We start from the raw sequence: 23,999 nt of genomic DNA, 5'->3' as shown, positions 1-23,999 counted from the left end.
TAATTTATGATTCTTGTAGAAATAGAAAGCATCATAAGAACATACGGAAATTGTGGAAAAAATGGAAATATTAGTAAAAATTAAATATACGATAAAATTAGAACTCCATTTTAAATTAGTATTTCAGTTGATAGCGAAGGACAAACACTTCTTTTGCCTTTAAGTAATCTTGTGATGGGAAGGATCTATCTGAAATACAACACCAAAACAGAAAACATAAAGAAGAAAATACTATTTAACAATTTAAAATATGGTTACAGCAGAAAAATCTACTTAAGTAAAATACCCTTGAAACACAGTTGCTGAATTGGGAAAAAAAGAGTCACAAAACATAACAAAAGACAATGTAGTAATGTCTTTAATATAAAAAGCATAAATTAATAAAGGATACACATTGCCATATATTGCTGACGATTGCACAAAATAGTTCTACCTTACTAGAAGAAAAAAAAACACTTTATATAATCTCTCTCTCTCACACACACACACCCATGAACCAATTACAAATACCAAAATAATGAGTGGTATGATTTTGGTATTGTTTATACTTGTATTTTCAATTTTCTTCAACTCCTATGTTTATAATGAGAAAATCTATTAAGATACATAAATCCGTAAACCTTAATCGTTAGCACAGAGAGACAGAGGGAAACTGAGAGAGGGGGAAAATGATGGAGAAAGAATGAGAGGGAAGACTTCAGACTTTCCTGACTTTTATTTCCTGGCATAGGACTCTTAGCCAGTTATTACCCTCTCTGTGCTCCAGTGGCCTCATGTATAAACGGGGCTATAGTGCTTACCACCTCATGGGGTTGCTGCAAGGATTGAATAGCAAAAAAGGGCTTAAAACAGTAAGAGCTAAATAAATGTTAGCAATTATCATTCCCGCTGTCTTTCCTCTCTGTGAAAGAAAAATAAGGCAGAGCTAATACTGAAGCATCAGGGACTCTTCATATAATTATTACTGAAACAGATGGTCTCTAACCCAAGAATATTCTTAATAAATGATCATCTTTGTGTGCATCTTGTATTGCTCTATTGTCTCCCACTCAGATGGATCATCAACTCCTGATGCCACTTTTTATATTCCACTCCACCAATGCAGCTGAAATGATAATACTGAAGAGGTACAGCACATGGCTTAGTGGAGCTGGTTTATTTAACAAGAATCTGGCTATACTAACATATTAGTAATTGCATTTAACAGTAAATACATATTGACTATACTAATAAATGGTTTATTGAGGCTATTTTGGATGTGGAAGTAAAAATATCCTACTTTGCTTCATCTCAACTGTGTTTATATGAACTTGGAAATCTTTCTGCTACTCTTTGAATAGAGTGCTGCCATGTAATTTCTCAAATGTTTTATCCAAGAGGAGTTAGATTCAATGAAAATGTTTTGGAAACATGGACTGCCACACATACCATCTCCAAAAATACTAACATAATAGATCAAACCTGTGAAAATAATTCAAGCTTTGATCAAGCAGTTGCACTAAAATTCTTCTCTTTATTACATTCTGGGAACAGAGGCAGCCATAACTAAATGCATTCTGTCTAACCCATCAGGGGCCCAAAAAGAGTGAGGAGTGGTGGGTTGTTTTACTTATTCATGATAAAACTGACCCTGAAAACATATACTTTAAAACCTGGTAAGCTAAAAAAAAAAGTGGAAACATTCTAAATATAATCACTCTATTTGATTAATTTTTTCCATGTGTTCACTAACTCATGAAAAGGTGTTGGAATAGAAAAGATGACTGATGTAAATAAGCTGGAGATTTTACTATGTGGATAGAGTTAATACAAAACTTTTCCAACCATCTCTCTTTAGGACATAGTTTACAAGGTTGTGGAGAGTATACTGTGGGGTTAAGAAAGATGGGATGTTGCTGAATGGAGAAAATACAAGTAAAAGAAGGTGAACGAGGGCAACACTACCTGTGCTCTGCGGGGCATCTCTGAGACTGTGTCAACCAGCTACTGCCTGCATATCACGAGGCTTCTCGAAGATGACAACAGGGAACTATTTGCAACATTTCAAAAGAAATGAAATTATACCAGAATCCTCTCTCATATCATTATGTAGTAACTAACCTTTCTTTCCCTACTCAGAAATTATTAATCAAAGCTGAAATTTAAATGGAAATAAAGGTTTTATTATTATAAAAGCAGAATCCTCAAAGGAAAAATCACATTAAAAGGGTCTTTGGGATGGATAAAGTTAGGAAACAGATAAACATATCTAAATTTAGCATATCGCCCTATAATTTAGTAAATTATTATTTTTGATTAAGTCCTCATTTATTAACTTCTAAAATTTCTTAGCATTTAGAGGTATTGAGTATTTTATTCCAGATAATCCTATTATCCCAGTTAACAGGTGAAAAAAAACAGAAGGCAAGAGAGTTCAAGATCACGTCCTTAAGAAACTGAGGAACTAGAGCTCAACACCTGCCTCTGACCCCAGAGTAATAGCTGAAACGTTAGGTAAGAGGTTAATATTTTCACTGAAGGACAGACAACATGGATAAGGAGAAAACCCAGTGAAGAGCCCTAAGTGGAGGGTGTGGAGGGGAGGGAGACTGACAAACGGGGACACTGAGGACCAGAAACCTCGTCCATACAGTACTACAGGGAGGACCCACGGCTATTGAGACAGCACGGAATCCACTGATCCCTCTGATCTCGCCCTCTCACCTTGACCCAGATTCCTCAGGAACACAGAGTTCTCACCAAAGGTTGAAACTGCTTATTTCTTTTCCAAAAGGGTTTTCTCAGTGAGTCCTATTACACTCCAAGACAGGAGCTCTAGTCCATAAACTGGCTGTCCTCTCACAGCGAGAGAGATGCCCACACCTGGGGGTCCTCTTAAATGTGTTGTTAAGGGCAGTGGTGCCAGGAGAAAAGACCATTAGAGGGAGAAAAGCCCACAGGTACTTGCTCTCTGGAGACATGGTTGTCAGGGAGGTTTTGTCCCAGCTAATCTCATGCCCCAATTTGCCACATGCCTTCTGATATAATCACCCAGTTCCCCGTGGTCCTCTCATGATCTCATGATGGTAGCTTTGTTTTAACGAATGTGGGGTCAGTAGACCTTCTATGGATGATCTAGGGATCATCTAGTTTGATACCTTCAGTTTCCAGATGAGGAATCTGAAGCAAGAGGAGATGAAATATTCCACGATCGTGACACAGCTAGTTGATAAAACAGCTTCAGAACAGTAAAGTAGATCTGTGAATACCTCGCTGTTTATAAAGCACCCCCATTACACACACACACACACACACACACACACACACACACACACACGCACGCACATTTTTTCAAGTACCTGATCTTAATTAATCATCACAGCAGACCTGTAGGGCAGACATGGCATTATTTTCTAAGCATAAGTGAGGAAATTGAGGCAATAAGGGATACAATAAAATTAATTCATGACAGAATCATGACTTTTGATTGTTCCAACATGAGCATTGGTATTAGCCAAAGTGGGTGGAATTCTGGCTTTCCACTTGCTGATTTGTGACCTCGAGAAAATTAACCTCTCCCCGCCTCACTACTGGCACCTATAAAATAGAGCTGATAGTAGTGGCTACTTCATTAAGTAGCTCTTCATAGAGATAATCAAATTAGATAATGATTACACAGCACTTATTGCAGTGTGTCACACACAGCACGCCTCCTATTAATAGTAGATATAATTTTGGTATTCTGAATTGGAATTCTTTCCAATACATTAATGCTGTATTTCTAATCCCTCTGTTAATATACCTATATAACATAATTTCTACAATTATTGCTTGGTTCTTATTTTTTAACGGTGCTCATTTGAATGGAGTCAAGAAGTCTAAACTTTCAGTTATAAGTAAGTCATGGGCTGCAATGTACTGTATTCGATCATGGTGTATGACCTTTTAAAGTATTGTTGAATTCAGTTTGCCAATATTTTTATGAGGACTTTTGCACCTATATTCATTTAGATATTGAACTTTTCTTTCCTTTCTATTTGTGTCCATGTCCATTTCTGGTATCATTTAAATGCTGCCCTCATAAAATGGGTTTAGAAGTGTTACTTCCTCTTCTACTTTTTGGAAGAATTTGAGAAAGATTCTCAATAATTCTTCTTTAAATGTTTCATAAAATCCACCAGTGAAGCCATTTGGTTCTGAAATTTTGGTAGGAAGTTTTTGATTACTGATTCACTCTTCTTGCTAATCAAGATTTGGTCTATTGAGATTTTTTATTTCCTCATGATTCAGTCTTGGTGAATTGTGTGCTTCTACCATTTGTCCATTTCTTCTAGCTGGCGCTGTTCGTTGGTTTATAATTGTTCGTGGTAGTCTCTTATTGTGCTTTGTATTTCTGTGGTATCACTTTTAATGTCCTTTCTTTCATTTATCAATTTATGTATTTCAGTCCTGTCTCTTTTTCTGTTGATGAGTATAGTTAAATGTTTGCCTGTTTTGTTTATCAGTTTAAAAAGGCAGTGCTTAGTTTCATTAAGGTTTCCTACTATCCTTCAGTTTGGTTATATGTACTTCTACTCTGATCTTTGTTATTTCCTTCCCTTCCTTCTACTACTTAGTTCTAGTTACATACATCATAATCTTAGGTTGTTTTAATGACCTTCCTTCTTAATGCAGGTATTCATCATTATGAACTTCCCATCTAGAACGGCTTTGCTGCTATTCCATAAACTTTGGTATGTTGTATTTATATTTCATTCAACTAGGATATTACTTTCTGTCTCTTTTGATTACTTCTCTGACACCCTGGTGTTCAATAGGATATTGTTAAATTACCTCATATTATGAATCTTACAACTTTTCTTCTACTTCAATTCTTACCATTGTGGTTGGAAAGGATACTTCTTAGGATCTCAATCTTCTTAAATATATTAAGGTCTGTTTTGTGGCCTAACATATGGTCTTTCCCGGAGAAGCTTCCAAATAACTCTAGAACTGTGTCTATGCTGCCTCCTTTAGATGAAATGCTTGTAAATATCTGTTAAGTCCATCTGTCCTAGCACGTGGTTTAACTCCAATGTTCCATTGTTGGCATTCCATCTGGATGATCGATCTATTGTTGAAAGTGGGGTGATGAAGCCCCCTCCTCTTATTGTATTGCTGTCTAGCTCTCCCTTCATCTTTGTTAATATCTGTCTTCTTTATTTAGGTGCTCCTCTATAGGGTACATAAATACTTACAAATGCTATATCCTCCTGTTGGATGGACCACTTTATTATTATTATATAATAACCTTCTTGTCTCTTCTCAGTCTCTGCCTAAAAGTGTATTTTTTCAGAGGTAACTATAGCTATCTCCTCTTTCTTTGGTCTCCATTTACATGCAGTTTCTTTTCTCATCCCTTCACCTCCCATCTATCTATGCCTCCAAAGCTGTAATGAGTCTTTGTTAAGCAGCACAGAGTTGGGGTTGTTTTTTCATATATTCAGACATTCAATGTGTTTCACTGGAGAAAGTCCGGGTACATTTAAAGTATTATTGAGAGGTGTGGACTTACTATTGTCTCTTTGTTCATTGTTTTCTGGCTGTTTTGTAATCCTTCCATTCCTTTCTTCTCTTGTTGCTCTCTTCCTTAGTGATTTAGTGATTTTCTGTACTGCTATGCTTAAATTCTTTTCTCTTTGTGTATTTCCTAGAGGTTTGGGTTCTTAGTTATTATGAGGCTTATATAAAACATCTATTATAGTTCTAACAGTCAATTAGAAGCTGAAAACAACTTAAGCTCTAACACACACTAAAACTACAGTGATACCCTTCTGATTCCACATTTTATGTTTTTGATGCAAAAACCTACATATTTTTTCATCTTGTGCATCCACTAACAAATTTTTGTGGTTGCAGTTATGTTTCTATTTTTGTCTTTCACTCTTCATACTAGATTTATAAGTGACATACCACTACAATGACATTAGTGTATCTGAACTTAGTTTTACCTTTCCAGTGAGAGTTATGTTTTCATATGGTTCCTATTACCAATTAGCAAGTTTTCATTTCTATGTAAAGAAGTCCATTTAGAATCTCTTGCAAAACCAGTCTACTCATAATGAAATCTTTAGGGTTCCTTGTCTTGAAAATTCTCTCTCTCCTTTAACTATGAAGGACAGCTTATCCTGGTAGACTGTTCTTGGATGGCATATTTTTCAGCACGTTGAATATATTGTGCTGCTCTCTCTTATGCCTGCAAAATTTCTGCTGGAAAATTTACTGATAGACTTCTACAGGTACTCTTGTACATAACAAGTTGTTTTACTCTTTCTGTTTTAAGATTCCTTCTTTTTAGTTTTTTATATTTTATTTATAATGCATTGTGGTATGGTTCTTATTGGATTTACATTATTTGGAGTATTTTGAGATTCCTATATTTGGATGTCTGCTCTTTCTCCAGGTACGGGATATTTTCAACCATTACTTATTGAAATAAGCTTTCATCCATTTAACTTTCTCTGCACCTTCTAAGACTTCTGGAATGCAAATACTGATGTGTTTGTTTTATGATGGCCTGTCAGTCTCTTAAGCTATCTTCACTTTTTCATTCTTTATTCTTTTTGCCCTTCCAAAAAGGATTAATTACAAAGACCTATCCTCACTTTCACTGATCATTTTTCTAGTTCATCTAGGATGCTATTGAACCTGTTTTTAATTGTTCAGTTTATTTTATTATGCATCTATGTGATTCTATTTGATAATTTCTTATATTTTGTAACTTTGGTTGAAATTCTCGTTTTGTTCATGCATTATTTTCCTAACCTTGTTGAATACCTTTATCCCCATAAGTGAACTATTTATCAGGTAAGTCATTTATCCCTATTTCTGTAAGGTCTATTTCTAGAGTTGAGTCTTCTTTTTTGTTTGTTTCTTCTGTTTCTTCATTTTTCTTGATTCTCTGTGTTGGTTTCTGTACATAAATAAAACAGCCACCTCTTATTGTCCACAAAGGCTATCTTACGTAGATGAAAGTTATCATCCATCCAGGCCCTACCTCATAGTCATCTCTCAGTTCTTTGTGGTTTTCCAGGAGCCTTTTGTCTTCCCAATAGCTCCTTGTAGTTTATGGCATAACAAGAACTGTTAGTGACCTGAAATGGAGGATCACTTTCCACAGCTAGATGACAGGGGACTGGAACCAGACACTCAGGAAGCATTTGAAAGTACATAAATAGATTCCTTTTGGAGAAATACTAGACTTGGGTGTTTCTTTCTATGCCCTCTGAACTAGCCTCTGGGGATGATAAACAGTTAACAGATGTTCCTTTGTGGGCCTCAGTCTACTGGCATCCAGGCACCAAAGACCAACAGGGCCAGGCTGTCATGGGATGTACCTCTGAGCAGCAAACACAAAACCTGGGGCATGAGGTGTGTGCAGAAGTTCCTTCCCAGGAGAGACTGGTGACCCAGAGTGGGAAAGTGTGGGAATGCAATGATTGCACTTGCAGACCTCCCTGGTCTCCAGTGAGGATTGCATTCTGTCTGTAGGTGTGTGTCAAATTAGAAGGTTGACACATGGGCTGCTGCTTTTACAATATGCAAATATATATTTTTTATTGAGATGCTGGGAATTAGAAGTTTCTGAACCCCTGCACTAAGACCTGGGATAAAATTGGTGAGAAATGTCTCTATGCTCCAATCAGCAGGTCTTCTGTATTTAAGTCCAGTTGGATTTCAGAACTAGATGTTTTGGGGTTTCATCCCTCAGACTCTTGAAAGTTGGGACACTGGCTATTGGGTCTAATCTCTTCACTATTCAAAGAGAAGCTGGGAGAACTCAAAGCTACACACCAATGGCTCTGATGATATAGATGCAAAAATTCTCAGTGAAATATTAATAAATGTAATTCAACAACACATCAAAAAGATCATACACCATGATCAAGAAGAATTTATCCCTGAGATGGAAGGATGATTCAGCCTATAACAATGAATAACTTTGATGCCCTGCATTAATAGAACAACAGATAAATATCATACAATCATCTGAAAAGATGTTGAAAAAGCATTAACAGAATACAACACTGTCATTATTAAATCCATCAACAAATTGGATATAAAAGGAACATACCTCAACATATTAAAGGCCATATATAAGAAATGTGCTGATCAACACGAACACCCTGGGAAATGCAAAAAGAAAACCAAAATGAAACTCACCACCCACCTTCAGAACAGACATCATCAAGAAGACAAGAGATACCATGTGTTGGCAAGGACCTGCAGAAAATGAGCCCTTATATACTCCTTTTGGGAATGTAAATTCTTTTAGCCACTATTAAAGACAGTATGGAGTTTACTCAAATGCAAAAATTGGGGATGCCATATGACCCAGAAATTCTGCTTCTGTCTAAATATACACTGGAAATAAAAACAGGATACTAAAAGATATCCACATCCACATGTTTATTGAACATTATTCACAAGAGCCAAGATGCAGAAAAACCTAAAGCTCCTGTCAGTGGATGATGGATGAAAAAGACAGCAGATACAAACAGTGGAATATTATTGAGCTATGAGAGTAAGGAAATCCTATAATTTGTGACAACATGGAAGGAATTCAGGATCATTATGCCAAGTGATATAAGCCAGAGAATAATATCTCTAATGTACAATATCATTAATATGTGGAATCTCAAAAGTCAAATTCATATAAACATAGAATAAAATGGCAGTTACAAGTAGCTTAAGAGCAAGAGAATTGAGGAGATGCTATTAAAGTATACCCACTTGCACTCAAAGACAAATAAATCTGGAGATCTAATGCACTGCATAGTAATTATCTTCAACATGCTACTATAAACCTCACTGAGGTCTGTCTCCCGAGAAAGAACTCGAGAACCCTTACAGACAGACTTGTCACATATTTTTATACATTGTTAAGAAGCAGTTCTACAGAGAGCATGGGGCCACAGATTTACTCACACTGCATTCTTTCCATGCAGGGGAAAAGGCCTCACATACTTTCCCAGAAGTGCAATAACTCCCCTTCTCTCAATTCTGCCCATGTGGAAGCTCATGAAAAAGTTGGTTAAGCCTACAAATGCTTCTTCACTTATACTCCTTAATTAAATAAAATAACTCATATCACTCATCAAAACTGAGACCCAAAACAACATTAAGACCAAATGACTTGCCAAAATTAATATGTAATTGCAATGACATCTGTTTTGTATAAGCTTATTCAAGTCTAATATCAATCAGGCAAATCAGTAGTCAGTGCTATTACATATGTTATTCTTTTAACCAGACCAGAAAGACCAGAAGCTTTATATAACCCAGCCAGAGTTGAGAACCCTGCCTATCCTATCATCTTCTTCCTTGGTATTTAAGACCTTCAGGAACACATCAGAATTCAGTCACTCTAACCATTCTACTCCATATATTATATCACGCCTTTAACCATAGAACATTAAAACGTAAAATGAAGATCATGGACAATAGGAGAAGATGTATACCAGTTTACCATATTTATTCTTCATTTTGGCAATATTAAATATTCAGTAGCTCTGTTATAACAATGAACACTCACACAAGGCTCCTCTTACCAAACATGAACAGATGCTTAAATATCAGAAAATATTTGATAATGCAAATCATTGGCTATGTAAATCAAGATAAATTTTCTGGATTTAATTCAGGAAGGAAAGAGAGGTTTGCATGCAAACTCTCAGAAATTACTATTGGCTGTGACATGGGATTTGAATATAACTCAATCAAAAACCCCCCATTGGACACTAAATGTGAGAAACTAAATCAATAGACTCATAAGTAAATGGCACTGCAAGGTCCACATCCTTTGGTTTATTCAATTTCATGATTGTGTGGGAATCCTATATGGTGGGAACTTCCTCCTTCCATAGACTAGAGCTTGTAGACATGAAGATGTAAACAAAAATGTATTAGATGATTAGCACTGAAAGAGGCCTTACACAAACATTAGCTGTCTCAGGCTGCTGTTTCCAGGAGGCATAATCAGACCAATTTGATAGCTTTCTTTCTGTCCAAATGCCCAAACCCTACCTCTGTTTACTCCAAATCTGGATAGACACAGAATAAAACATTAATCACCATCATGCAGTTGCATTAGAATACTTAGCAGATAGGGATTTTACACACCTGGAGCCTGTGCCAGGTATCTCTCAGGGTTCAATCTCAGATCAAGAAGAGCCCAAAAGTTTTTAAACCTTGATGTTTCATAAATACATGGGCATGGATTAATAAAAGATGAGACCACTCTTTATGTAGACCGAAAGTAATGAGTCTCCAAGACTTAAAAATATTCTGTTTGTGTGGATTTGTACCATGTATTGATCCATTTTGGTGTATGACTTATGTCAAATAAAACCCTTTTTTTCCAAAGGCACTGTGAAATTTGTAATGTTGTATTCACATGTTCAGTATTGTGAATTAAGATGATTCTGATTGGATAATATGCTTAGAAAATATCTCAGAATCTGTGATGTCAGCAATACCCTGCCTTCTTCTGCAACCTCTTCAAGGCATCTTTGATTTCCTTGTTCCTCAGATTATAAATCAAGGGATTCAACATGGGAACCATCACTGAGTAGAAGACTGATGAAAATCGGTCAAATTTGGAAGGCCCACCAGAGCTGGAATTCAAATAGACAAAGTTACTTGAGGTATAGAAGAAGGAAACTGCTGTCAGGTGAGAAGCATAGGTGTTGAAAGCCTTGGACCTGCCTTTAGCTGTAGTGATCTTCATAATGGAGATGAGAATATAAACATAAAATATCAGGATAACAAGGACATTTATTATTGCAAAGATCATTGTTACTAGAGCAAGTATGAGTTTTTCAGAGAAAGTGTCAGTGCAGGACAGGACCAACAGTTGGGGCATGTCACAGAAGAAGTGGTGGATGACGTTAGGCCCACAGAAGTGGAGTTGAGGCATGACACACAGTTGGGATACAGAACCAGAGATTCTAGCCATATAGGATCAAAGCACCATCAAAACACTGAGGTTGGGTGACATGATTGATGAATAGAGAAGTAGATTACAAATGGCAGCATAGCGGTCATAAGCCATGGCTGTCATGAGACAAGACTCACTCTTTCCCATGGTTGCAAAGAAGAACTACTGAACAGCACAACCCACTATGGTGATAGTATGCTGTTCTTTGAAGAGGTCGGAGAGCGTCTTGGGGGCTGTGGAGGTCACATAGCAGATGTCTATGAGAGACCGGTTACTGAGGAAGAAGCACATGGGGATGTGGAGGTGGGAATCCATCCTTATTAAGATGATGAGGCTCAGATTCCAAGTCAGAGTTTTAACATAGATCGCCAGGAACACAACAAAGAGCACTGCTTTCATTCAGGGAAAATCTGAAATCCCCAAGAGGATGAAGTGGGTGATCTCTGTAATATTTCCTGTCCTAATCATAGCCTTGCTGCTCCTAAGATGAGAAAAGATAGACAACAGAATCCATTGCTGACTCAAGTCCAATGTGCTAGCATTACAATTCTCCTGTGTGCCACCTTTTTCCTCCACTGAGCATCAGAATAAGGGAAATGCTCACTGTTTTGGTGGAAACACAGCACTTATTTAATCACACATTATCAAGGACAACCTGTTCAGTGCTTCAGGTTCTCTATGAAAACATGAGTTCCCATGAGAATTGAAAGAAGTATTAAAAAATTTCATGAATATTTTAAAGAATAGAAATTCTGTGATTATTATACATTGACATCATGGATGAGAATATCTTTCTTAAAAAAACCTCTTTTTATGCAGTATATAACTTGTGTTCTGATAAGAAAAGCATATGTGGCATCAATCCAGATTAAATGAGAAATAGCCCTTCTGTTCTCCATGGTCACACTGATAAATTCTTAAAAATGTTTCCATTGTCCATAAGGAAAGCATTTGCTGTACCTCTGGGGTGGGTGTGATATGTTGCCAGCCTCGGGCAAATAACTTTGAAAGCCAAAGGGAGAAATGAAGTGGGAGAAACCAGTTTCTTGCTTATTACTTCTGTTCACCTGTGTCTCTTGTGACCCGGGTGCCAGGACCCACCAAACCCCTCCAGTCCAGGTATCTGCTCATGCTCCACCCCCTTTGTAATCACCTAGAGATCTGGAGATGGACCACTTCTCTCCACCCCTTGGAAACACCTACTGATATGGAAATACACTAAGGTCAAAGAGGAGATTCAGGAAATATTGCAATTTTTCACACAGCCCACCCGCCAGAAATTTCACCTCACAATCTACTTGCTCCCCATCATCCGTAACAGCCAGTGTGCAAGAAAACTAGAGCACTGTAACCAGACTAATAATACAATAACAACAGCAATAAAAACAAGATAATCCTCAAAATGAAGGATTCAGCTAGGTTCAAAGTTCTATATAGATTAAGTTCCTGGTTTGCCCATTCCAGAGGAGCCAGCAGGTGAACAGGTAGAGAGTTCAGAATAATCATCACGGCAGCTGCAGCCAGGAAGTGGGTCAAGGACACAGGGACTATAGAAGAAAAGAACCTTAATGGCAATAGGATACATGGATGAATGACACCAGCATGGGAAAATCTTGTTTATCAGGAGGATCCATGCAAGAGAGTGGTTCTGTGATAGGACAGTGGCACGAAAGGGATCTGGTCCTGGTCTAGTACACCAGACTTTCACCCCCCTCCCTGTGAGAGTTACAAATGGGTCACTATACTGGGCTCTGGGAGGTGCATGGACTGGGCTTAAAGTAAAACAAATCTTCCCTATAAGATGCTCTTACCTTCCGGATGTTTTGGGTACACTATGTGATCTTTGGGGGTCACTCTGCTGTTACTCCAGGAACAGATAGGAGGCCAGCTTCCAGGCCTTCTCACCAAGGTGCCAGAAAAACCAGCCATCGCTGGTTCATGTGTTGAAATTTTCAGGACCACATCCACTCAATAGAGTCTCCAGGGTTTAATGCAGTAGGGCTGGCAGCAGGAGGTTGCTCTGCTGGCCATATCCTGGTTTCAATAACTCCTCTTTGGTTTGCACATACAATTGTACAGGAGAGGCAACAATGTGAGTTAGCATGTCCACAAGGCTCAAGGCTCCTTTTCGGGGCTTCTCATTCAAATGATGTAGCACTGTCCATAAGTGAACTGCCCAGCCCCATATACTATTTTTGTCTGAATTTGGGCCAGACTTCAAAAAAACATTGTACCTCTCTATGAACCCAGCCAATGTAGTGTTATATGGTACATGAAACTTCCACTTTATCCCTACCTACTGCACGCATTCTTGAAATGCATGTCCAGTAAAGTGGGTGCCTTGATCGCCCTCAATCACCTGCAGCCGGCCTTAGGCTGCAAGGAGATGCTCTAAGCCTCTCTTGGCGGTTTGCTGATCTGCACTATGTGCATGAAGAGCAATTAACAGTCCAGTAGCTGTGTCCACACAAGTCATGGCATACATATATTCTTCAGATATGGACAGAGACCCAATAAAGTCTATCTGCCACCTGACAAGGGGTATCAGCCCCTTTATTATTGTCCCATATTCCTGTGAGACATACACTAAAGAGCTCTTAGAGAACACAAGGCACTCCTTCCATCCTCTGCTGATTTCTTTAAAGGTCAGTGGGAAGCCCTATAGATGGGTTACAGCCCACATTGACTTTTTCCTCGCGCGCAACAAACAGTAATGTAAACATTGGCGTACATCAGAGGCAGGCTTTCCATCTAGCCAGAAAACACATCTGGGACAAAGTGTCTGCTTCATCATTACTTGGGGATGAAGAGGGCAAGTGGCCAGTCACATCATATACAGTAACTGTATTAGTCTGACAAGAGGTCCATAGTTCTTGCCATAACTCTTGCCCTCAAAGGAGCTGGTGACTAAGCCTCCAGCTGGCATAGTACCATGTCGGTAGCCACACGTCAACCCCGGTACATGGCCCAGCTGTCAGTGCAGACAACTATGGGGGAATGCTACTGGCTGATCATGAGCCATACTGCCCGCAACACAGCCCACTGGATGCTCTTACCCTCTCCATCCTCCATCCATATTGACTCAGTCTTAGGATGGAAAGACAAAGCCCTCCAATTCGGGGGCGCCTGAGACTGGAGCAATTTGTATACCAAGCATCCTCAAGTTTAGGGGCTTTTCCCTCCAGAAAAGGACTCTGGGCTACCAATGGCTACTGTTATATGTCACTGGCCCCAATAAGCATTGGAATTCTCCATGTAAGGGTCTAGTGGAAAGGTTGTTACACTGCTGTAAATATGTGTCAAATTTGGCCAATGTAGGTGTCAGTACCACACCACTCTACAGCATTTGGATCCAGTCTTGGACCCACCCTGTGATGGGATAGGTAGTTATTACTTTGATCAGAGCAGTTCCATTGATGGGCTCCGTAGCCAGCAAGGTGTGGTACACAGCAGCCAGTTGCTTCTCTATCAAGGGGTACTGGGCCTTTGCTCCTTTCCATACTTGTGAAAGGAATTCAATAGGTTGTTGTTTCCATTCAAGCCACTGCCAAAGGCCCCATCCATAGCCATGTTTGGTTACATGAGCATCTGGCTCACAGGGCCTTGATGAGTCCATTACACTCAAGAGCTGTACAGCCTTGACCGCTCTCCTACAAGGAGTAAGAGCAGCCGCACATGTTTCTCCCCAGTCATACCTAATGCCATTTTGCACCAAACAGTATAAGGGCTTCAGAATTTGTGTCAAGTGCAGGATAAACACTCTGCAGAAGGCCTAAACACCCCAAAACTATTGTAATACTGCCACAGTGGTAGCGGTAGAGAAAGCGTGAAACTTTTCTATGACTGCTTCTGGGATAACTTTGGTTTTACCCAACTAGATAACCCCTAAGAATCTTACTGATTTATCAGGTCCCTGAAACTTGGTGCCATTCATAGCCCATCCTTTCTCCTGTAGATGTGGCAGCAGTCTAGGAACTGCCCCTTCTACATCCGCAAGAAATTCAGACGTGAGCATAATATCATCAGTGTAGTGATACAGCTGCACAGTTTGTGGTTTCTTCCATGTGGCCAAGTCCTGGGCTACAATTCCATGACAAATGGTGGCACTGTGGTGGTATCCTCTTGGAAGGATAGTGAATATCCACTGCTGGCTTTCCCGTATGAAGGCAAACTATTTCTGACTTCCTGTGCTATGTCAATAGAGAAGAAACCATTAGCAAAGTAGTCAACATAGTGATATATCCCTATTTCATGACTTAATGTGTCCATAAGGGCTGCCATAGAGGGGCATCAGCATGCAAAGGCGGTGTGACTTTACTTAATTTCCTGCAATCCAAGGTCATATGCCATGAGCTGTCCAGCATTTTCACTGGCCACACTGAGGAAGTAAAAGGTCTATGAATGGGCTTTATGAAGCCCCCTTCCCCAACTCCTGTAGAGTTTCTCCAGTTTCCTTGTGCAACCCAGGCAATGTATACTGCTTACTATTTGTCATCTGTCAAAGTACAGCCAGAGCTACAGGTGGGAACAAGTCATATCCCCTCAGAACTGCATTTACCACATGTACCCTCAGTAGGAATTCACCTCCAGTGGTCTGTAACCACAGGCCCTGCAGGATATCCACCTGTAAACATATTCAGGGATGTGAGAAATGTACACAGTATACTTCTTTGGGGGAACACACCCTATCACCAACCGGATTTGGGCTTTCGTCACTCTAATTGCCTTACCCCCATAGCCATCTATCACAGCAAAGGTCTCACAAAAATGCTCTGGGTTCCCATAAATCAGAGAATATTCAGCTCCTGTGTCCACCAGCACCAAGGTATATTGTACACTCATGGGGGACCAATTAACTGCTAATTTTACATGTGGCCCCCAGTCCCCACTGTGTCCCCCAAGGTGGGAGCCATGACACCCCATGCCCAGTCAAACTGCAATGCCCAGTCCTCCTCCTGTGGGGGAAAGGGCCCAGGCAGAGCCTGAGTACTGTCCCCCAGCACGTCTTGCAAGGACCCAGGCTCGACATGGGGCTTTGCCTCTGGCTTCTGTGTCCTGGACCTCAGCGCCTGGAACTGCTTCTCTGGCTTTAATTGGTGCCACAGTTCTAACAAGATCCCATTGGGCTGCCCAACAAATTTTTCTTTCACTACCCCTGCCTTTATCAAACCAAACAACATCTATGTCCTCAAGACCTTCACGGGGCCCTTTGCACCTCTCCTTCAAGTCGTAGCCTGTACTACCTTCCATGCTCTTTTTTTCAACCTTCCCCAGATGTGCTAGAGTACAGGTTGTCTTACTTATGGGTGGTCCTACTGGGGGAGTGAGGGCAAGAATAATCACTAGAGACCCAAATAAAGATAGAGGAGCTGTATGGAGCACCAGATTTCTCATTCCAACAGTGAACAATTCCTCATCAGGGCCCTTGGGGTCCATAGTACAGATGATATTTTTCAGGCCCAGCTCCCATTACACCTGCTGGAGCTCCACAGATGATTTCCAGCTAGTGGGTAACTATGGTAAGTAACACTGATTAGGTCAAACGGCCCTGATGGCTGCTATCAGCCAATCCAGAAGTGCCTGATTCCCTGAGATGTGACAGGCCATTTGCAACCACTTCCAGAGGAAAGGGTGAGTCATTAGCGAATCCAGTCTTCCAATCTCAGAACCCGACATAACTATATTTTCCACCTTCATATCCCAGAGATGTAGAAGCCATGTAGGCACAGGTTCTGAGGGCTTCTGCCTGTACCAGAAACTCGTGTTCACCAGCTCCTCCTGGGTACAGGGGCTGAGCATGCAGTGCTCCACAACCTGGGGAGGGGGCTACTCCTTCCTCTGAGGAGCACACAGCTGCTGCATTTTTATTTTCTTAATTACAACCAGGTGGGCCTTTAAACAGGAGGGGCTGGTGAGTTTGGTTCTGTCCTTGGTAACAATTCGACACTCACCCCAACCCACTTATCCGCCCCCGGCTCCTGCTGCCTTGATCTGTCTCAGTGAGGAGGGCCCCACTCCTTCCTCCCGCACCCCCACGGCCTCCTGCACCACAGGTTCTCCTGCTGCCTCCTCCCTCGCTGATAACGTGTGTTTCAGGAGCACAAACTGACTGCTCAATGAGTGTCTCTCTTTCTTAAGGGCGTCCCATAGGGCATCGTCCCGCTCCTCCCAGCCACCCTTCAGTGTGTCTCTCTCCTCAGTAAACCTTTCCAATATCTTGAGAAAGAAATATCACGCTATCCCAGCCCCCACACAGCCACTGAAGGCCTCTGAGCAGTCTGCTGTCTCCATCTCATGGAGGACCAATTCCACAGCTTCTGGTGTCTCAACCCTTCCCCAACTGGGGGAAGGCCCCACCTGTTTAGAAGGTGTTTTCCTCTAGATCAGGTCTCCACTAGGGCTTCCCAAGTGGAAGCCCAATAGATCAGGCTCTGGGTGAAGCCTCACCCTCCACCATTATGTGGCCATCCCCCCACCATTCACAATGGGTTTCTGGGTCTCTCCCCACCATCTCTAGGGGCAGCCGGCCCAAGCATCGCACCTATGAAGGCACATTTCTATTTCAAAGTTCCTACCAAATACCACCATGCAAACTCCAGGGGCATATATATTCCAAGTCAGGCGGAAACACTCTTTGATGCCAACGTCAGTCAAAGGGAGAAACGAAGTGGAAGAAACCTGTTTAGAGCTTCCATGGGGCCATCTAAGTGTGCTGGCCCATGTCCCTCGTGACCCGGCTGCTCAGCCCCACCAAACCTCTCTGGTCCATGTGTGCGCTCACTCTCCACCCCCTCTGGAGCCATCTAGTGATCTGGAGATGGACCACTTCTCTCCACCCCTTGCTAACACCTATTGATATGGAGATGCACTAAGACCAGGTGAGAGTTTCTAGATATTTAGGAATTTTACCCACATTTACCCTTTTAGTAATAATTTCTCAAACTTATATAAATGTATTTAGAATCTGATCTCCAAATTGGTCAGGAAATTATACCACAGTTTATAACTCTGATAATATTTTGTTGGGGCCCAGCATGTGCGACCAATGAAGTTATAGATTAAGTGTACTAGGGAAAACTTCATAGAAAGTACACAAATGAGAGGCTGGTACAGCTCACTCTTGACCCCAATCTTTTACCATTTAGGGTATTTTGCTACCTAGGGAATAGCATTGGACTATAGTTAGAGATTCAGATGTTGGAGTTTTCCTTCTGATATCCTCTTACTCTGTGTTCCGGTCCTAATGGCTTAAACACACTAAGATTGACCACTTACAGTAAGTGAGAACAATGAGAGGTCCAGAACCATCATGTTACTGGGAGGGTTACAGGAGAAATTTCATACAAATGCTCAGCACACAGTCTAGTATGTAGTAACTGTTTTGATAGGTGTTGGCTATTATTATCATTGACTGCTTACAGATAACCATGACTGACAGTTGTTCCCATTGATAGGAACACCAGGAATACTAGAGTTGTATGAGTCATACTGGGGAGTTTCCTGAGAGATCATCAGCCTTGCAGGCAGCCTCAGGCATCAGTACCTCGAGGCAGACATAGATTCCGACCTCACATAGAAGCACATCAAATCACCTGAGGCCATGAAGATACAAGCCAGGTAAATGATTTCATATCAGGCTTGCTTGAGTTTGAGTCTCCTTAGGTCAACTGACAACCAACATCGCGCTATGATGGGCCTTGCTGCAGAGAAAGAGTCCAAGTGGGTAATTTAAATGCCCAAGTACTTCATAGGTTTATTTCATATTTTTGTTGATACACTCAGCTGCTTGGAACTACTAACAGATTCATAATAGATATAACCTGTTGGTTCTGTTCCATAAGTATTATTACCTTCCTTGAGATGAAAGAGTGAATCACTGACAGTATCCAAGAAAATTTTGACAAAGATTAATAATGGAAAGGACTTTAAATGAACAAACAAGCAAAACCCAAACCAGGAATGGACCATAAATACATTGGATTACCTAGTGGTTGACATAAGGGGTGGGGGTTGGGATTGGGTGAATTGACTGATGGGATAAAGTGGTACAAACTTCCAATTGTAGAGTAAACGATTCATGGATGAAAGTTACACCACAGGGAATAGAATCCATAACTGTATGGTGACAGATGGTAAAAACATTTACCATGGTAAGAATTTCATAATGCTTTAAATTATTGAATCCCTATGCTGCACCCCTGAAACTAATATACTGTATGTCTAGTATAACATAATCTTTCAAAAATGAAAGAAATTGAAATATGAAACTATGTAAGAAATAAATAAAAAGCCTTGTACTTTCAAGTATTAAAAAGCTTAATAAAGGTGTATAATTCATGACTTGTAAAAATAGGAAAGTGTCATAACATCTGAAATTTCAGAAAAAATGGTAAACATTAGTAAGAACTGAATAAGTCATAAAGTTAGTAGTTCTATTTCAATTGATAGAAAAGGATAAACACTCGGTAAGCCTTTACATAATCTTGGGATTGGAATGCTATATCTGAAATATAACACCAGAACAGAAAACATAGAAGAAAATACGATTTAACAATTTAAAATCCGGTTACAGCAGAAAAACCCACTTAAGTAAAATACTCTTGAAATATAGTTGCTGATAGGGAAAACAGTCACAAACATAAAATAGACAATGTAGTAATGCCTTTAATATAAAAGGCATAAATCAACAAAGGTTCTGTATTGCCATATACTGCTGATGATTGCACAAAAAATGATCATCTTTGTGTCCATCTTGTTTTGTTCCATTATCTCCCACTCAGATGGATTATCAACTCCTGATGCCACTTTTTGTGCTCCACCAGCACCAATGCAGCTCAAAAGATAATACTGATGATGTACAGTACATGGCCTAGTGGAGCTGGTTTATTTAATATGAATCTGCTATACTAATATTACTAATAATTGCATTTAACTGTAAAAACATATTGACTATACCAATAAATGGTTCTTTGAAGTTGTTTTCGATGTGGAAGTAAAAATATCTTACTTTGCTTCATTTCTATTGAACTAGGAAATCTTCCTGCTACTCTTTGAATAGAGTGCTGCTGCATCATTTGTCAAATGTTTTATACAAGAGGTGTAAGATTCAATGAAAATGTTTTCAAAATACAGACTGCCACACATACCATCTCCAAAAATACTACCATAATAGATCAAATCTGTGAAAATAATTCAAACTTTGATTAAGCAGTTGCACTAAAATTCTTCACTTTCTTATTACATTCTGGGATCAGAGGCAGCCATAACTAAATGCATTCTGTCTAACCCATCGGGGGCCCAAAAGAGTGAGGAGTGGTGGGTTGTTTTACTTACTCATGATAAAATTGTCCTTGAAAAGATATGTTCTTAAAATAAGTTAAGCTAGAGAAGAAGGGGAAACATTCAAAATATAATCACTCTCGAGTGGAGCCAAGATGGCAGTGTGAGTAGAACAGCAGAAATCTCCTCCCAAAACCACATATATTTATGAAAATATATCAAAGACAACTCTTCCTAGAATAGACACCAGAGGACACAGGACAACAGCCAGACCACATCCACACCTGCGAGAACCCAGTGCCTTGCAAAGAGGGTAAGATACAAGCCTAGCCCGGCGGGAGGAGAGGAGTCGGAGCGGGAGGGAGAGAGAGCCCAGGACTGCTGAACACCCAGCCCCGGCCATCCAGACCAGAGCGCAGACACAGTGCATGCGTGGGGCCCTGGATACTAGGGAAATAGGGCAGCAAGAATGGTGAGAGGGTACCGAAGGCCTGGCGCCGGAGGACATAAGAAAACCGAACAGCCATTTTTTGTTGTTGTTGTTGTTGTTTTGTTGAGGTGAGTGCTTTTTGGAAGTTTTAAAGGGACAGAGACCCCAAAACCAGATGCAAACGTCCCGGGACACTTAGTACAGCAGCAAGGAATCTGGGAATCTCTGCGAACTCTAACCCCCTGGGCAGCAGGGATCACATAGGCCCCTCACGGAGATAAATAGCCTCCCGACCATTCTCCCTCCAACGCGACTCCACCACTTTGGAGCAGCGTCCGGAGGCAGGCCACGCCCACAGCAACAGCGGAGATAAGCTCCAGAGCAGCTGGGAAAGAATCAGAAGCCCTTTCTGCCCACAGCTGCTCAGCACAAGCCACTAGAGGTCGCTGTTCTCCCAGGAGAGGAAGGCCACAAAACAACAAAAAGGAAAGTTCTTCCAGCCGTCACTCGTCCCAGCTCTGCCAACTATCCCTATCACCATAAAAAGGCAAAATTACAGGCAGACAAAGATCACAGAGAAAACACCTGAGAAGGAGACAGACCTAACCAGTCTTCCTGAGAAAGAATTCAAAATAAAAATCATAAACATGCTGACGGAGATGCAGAGAAATATACAAAAGCTAAGGGATGAAGTCCGGAGGGAGATTACAGACACCCAGAAATAGATTACAGAAATGAAACAAAATCTGGAAGGATTTATGAGCAGAATGGATAAGATGCAAGAGGCCTTTGGTGGAATAGAATCCAAAGAACAGGAACGCATAGAAGCTGACATAGAGAGACATAAAAGGATCTCCAGGAACGACACAATATTAAGAGAACTGTGTGACCAATCCAAAAGGAACAATATCTGTATTATAGGGGTACCAGAAGAAGAGAGAGAGAGAATGGGATAGAAAGTGTCTTTGAAGAAATAATTGCTGAAAACTTCCCCAGACTAGAGAAGGAAATAATCGAACAGACCACGGAAATACACAGAACTCCCAACAGAAAGGATCCAAGGAGGACAACACCAAGACGCATAATAATTAAAATGGCAAAGATCAAGGACAAGGAAAGAGTTTTAAAGGCAGCTAGAGAGAAAAAAGGTCACCTATAAAGGAAAACCCATCAGGCTATCATCAGACTTCTCGACAGAAACCTTACAGGCCAGAAGAGAATGGCATGATATATTTAATGCAATGAAACAGAAGGGCCTGGAACCAAGGATACTGTATCCAGCACGATTATCATTTAAATATGATGGAGGGATTAAACAATTTCCAGACAAGCAAAAGTTGAGGGCATTTGCCTCCGACAAACCACGTCTACAGGGTATTTTAGAGGGACTGTTCTAGACGGGAGCACTCCTAAGACTAAACAGATGACACCAGAGAAAATAAAATCACAGCAGGGAAAGCAGACCAACCAAATACTAACTAAAGGCAAAAACATAAAATCAACTACCCACTAAAAGCAGTTAAAGGAAACACTAAAGAGAACAGAATAAAACAACCGACATATAAAGAATGGAGGAAGAGGAATAAGAAGGGAGAGAAGAAAAGAATCTCCAGACAGTGTATATAACAGCTCAATAAGCGAGCTAAGATAGGCAGTGAGATACTAAAGAGGCTAAGGTTGAACCTTTGGTAACCACGAATTTAAAGCCTGCAATGGCAATAAGTACATATCTTTCAATAGTCACCCTAAATGTAAATGGACTGAATGCACCAATCAAAAGACACAGAGTAATAGAATGGATAAAAAAGCAAGACTCATCTATATGCTGCTTACAAGAAACTCACCTCAAACCCAAAGACATGCACAGACTAAAAGTCAAGGAATGGAAAAGCATATTTCAGGCAAACAACAGAGAGAAGAAAGCAGGGGTTGCAGTACTAATATCAGACAAAATAGACTTCAAAACAAAGAAAGTAACAAGAGATAAAGAAGGACACTACATAATGCTAAAGGGCTCAGTCCAACAAGAGGACATAACCATTATAAATATATATGTACCCAATAAAGGAGCACCGGCATATGTGAAACAAACACTAACAGAACTAATGGGGGAAATAGAATGCAATGCATTCATTTTAGGAGACTTCAACATGCCACTCACCCCAAAGGGTAGATACACTGGGCAGAAAATAAGTAAGGACACAGAGGCACTGAACAACACAGTAGAGCAGATGGACCTAACAGACATCTATAGAACTCTACATCCAAAAGCAGCAGGATATACATTCTTCTCAAGTGCACATGGAACATTCTCCAGAATAGATCACATACTAGGCCACAAAAAGAACCTCAGTAAATTCCAAAAGATTGAAATCCTACCAGCCAACTTTTCAGACCACAAAGGTATAAAACTAGAAATAAATTCTACAAAGAAAATTAAAAGGCTCACAAACACATGGACGCTTAACAACATACTCCTAAATAATCAATGGATCAACGAACAAATTAAAATAGAGATCAAGGAATATATGGAAACAAATGACAACAACACAAAGCCCCAACTTCTGTGGGACGCAGCGAAAGCAGTCTTAAGAGGAAAGTATATACCGATCCAGGCACACTTCAAGAAGGAAGAACAATCCCAAATGAATAGTCTAACATCACCATTATCGAAACTGGAAAAAGAAGAACAAATGAAGCCTAAAGTCAGAAGAAGGGGGGACATAATAAAGATCAGAGAAGAAATAAACAAAACTGAGAAGAATAAAACAATAGCAAAAATCAATGAAACCAAGAGCGGGTTCTTTCAGAAAATAAACAAAATAGATAAGCCTCTAGCCAAACTTATTAAGAGAAAAAGAGAAACAACACACATCAACAAAATCAGAAATGAGAATGGAAAAATCACAACAGACTCCACAGAAATACAAAGAATTATTAAAGACTACTATGAAAACCTATATGCTAACAAGCTGGAAAAACTAGGAGAAATGGACAACTTCCTAGAAAAATACAACCTTCCAAGACGGACCAAGGAAGAAACACAAAAGTTAAACAAACCAAGCACGAGCAAAGAAATTGAAATGGTAATCAAAAAACTACCCAAGAAGAACACCCCGGTGCTGAACAGATTTACCTCGAAATTTTATCAGACACACAGAGAAGGAATAACACCCATTCTCCTAAAAGTTTTACAATAAATGGAAGAGAGGGAATACTCCCAAACTCATTCTATGAAGCCAACATCACCCTAATATCAAAACCAGGCAAAGACCCCACCAAAAAAGAAAATTACAGATCAATATCCCTGATGAATGTAGATGCAAAAATACT

The 23,999-nt window shown here is 40.1% G+C and overlaps 1 pseudogene; it reads right to left on the bottom strand.

Moving 5' to 3' along the window:
- Window positions 1-10,486: 10,486 nt before the first annotated feature.
- On the bottom strand, window positions 10,487-11,425 carry LOC130684816 (olfactory receptor 5AN1-like; annotated as a pseudogene).
- Window positions 11,426-23,999: the final 12,574 nt, after the last annotated feature.

This window comes from Manis pentadactyla, chromosome 9, assembly GCF_030020395.1.
Source record: "Manis pentadactyla isolate mManPen7 chromosome 9, mManPen7.hap1, whole genome shotgun sequence".
In the NCBI taxonomy this organism is placed as follows: domain Eukaryota; kingdom Metazoa; phylum Chordata; class Mammalia; order Pholidota; family Manidae; genus Manis; species Manis pentadactyla.
This window is presented reverse-complemented; position numbering and strand designations above follow the sequence as displayed.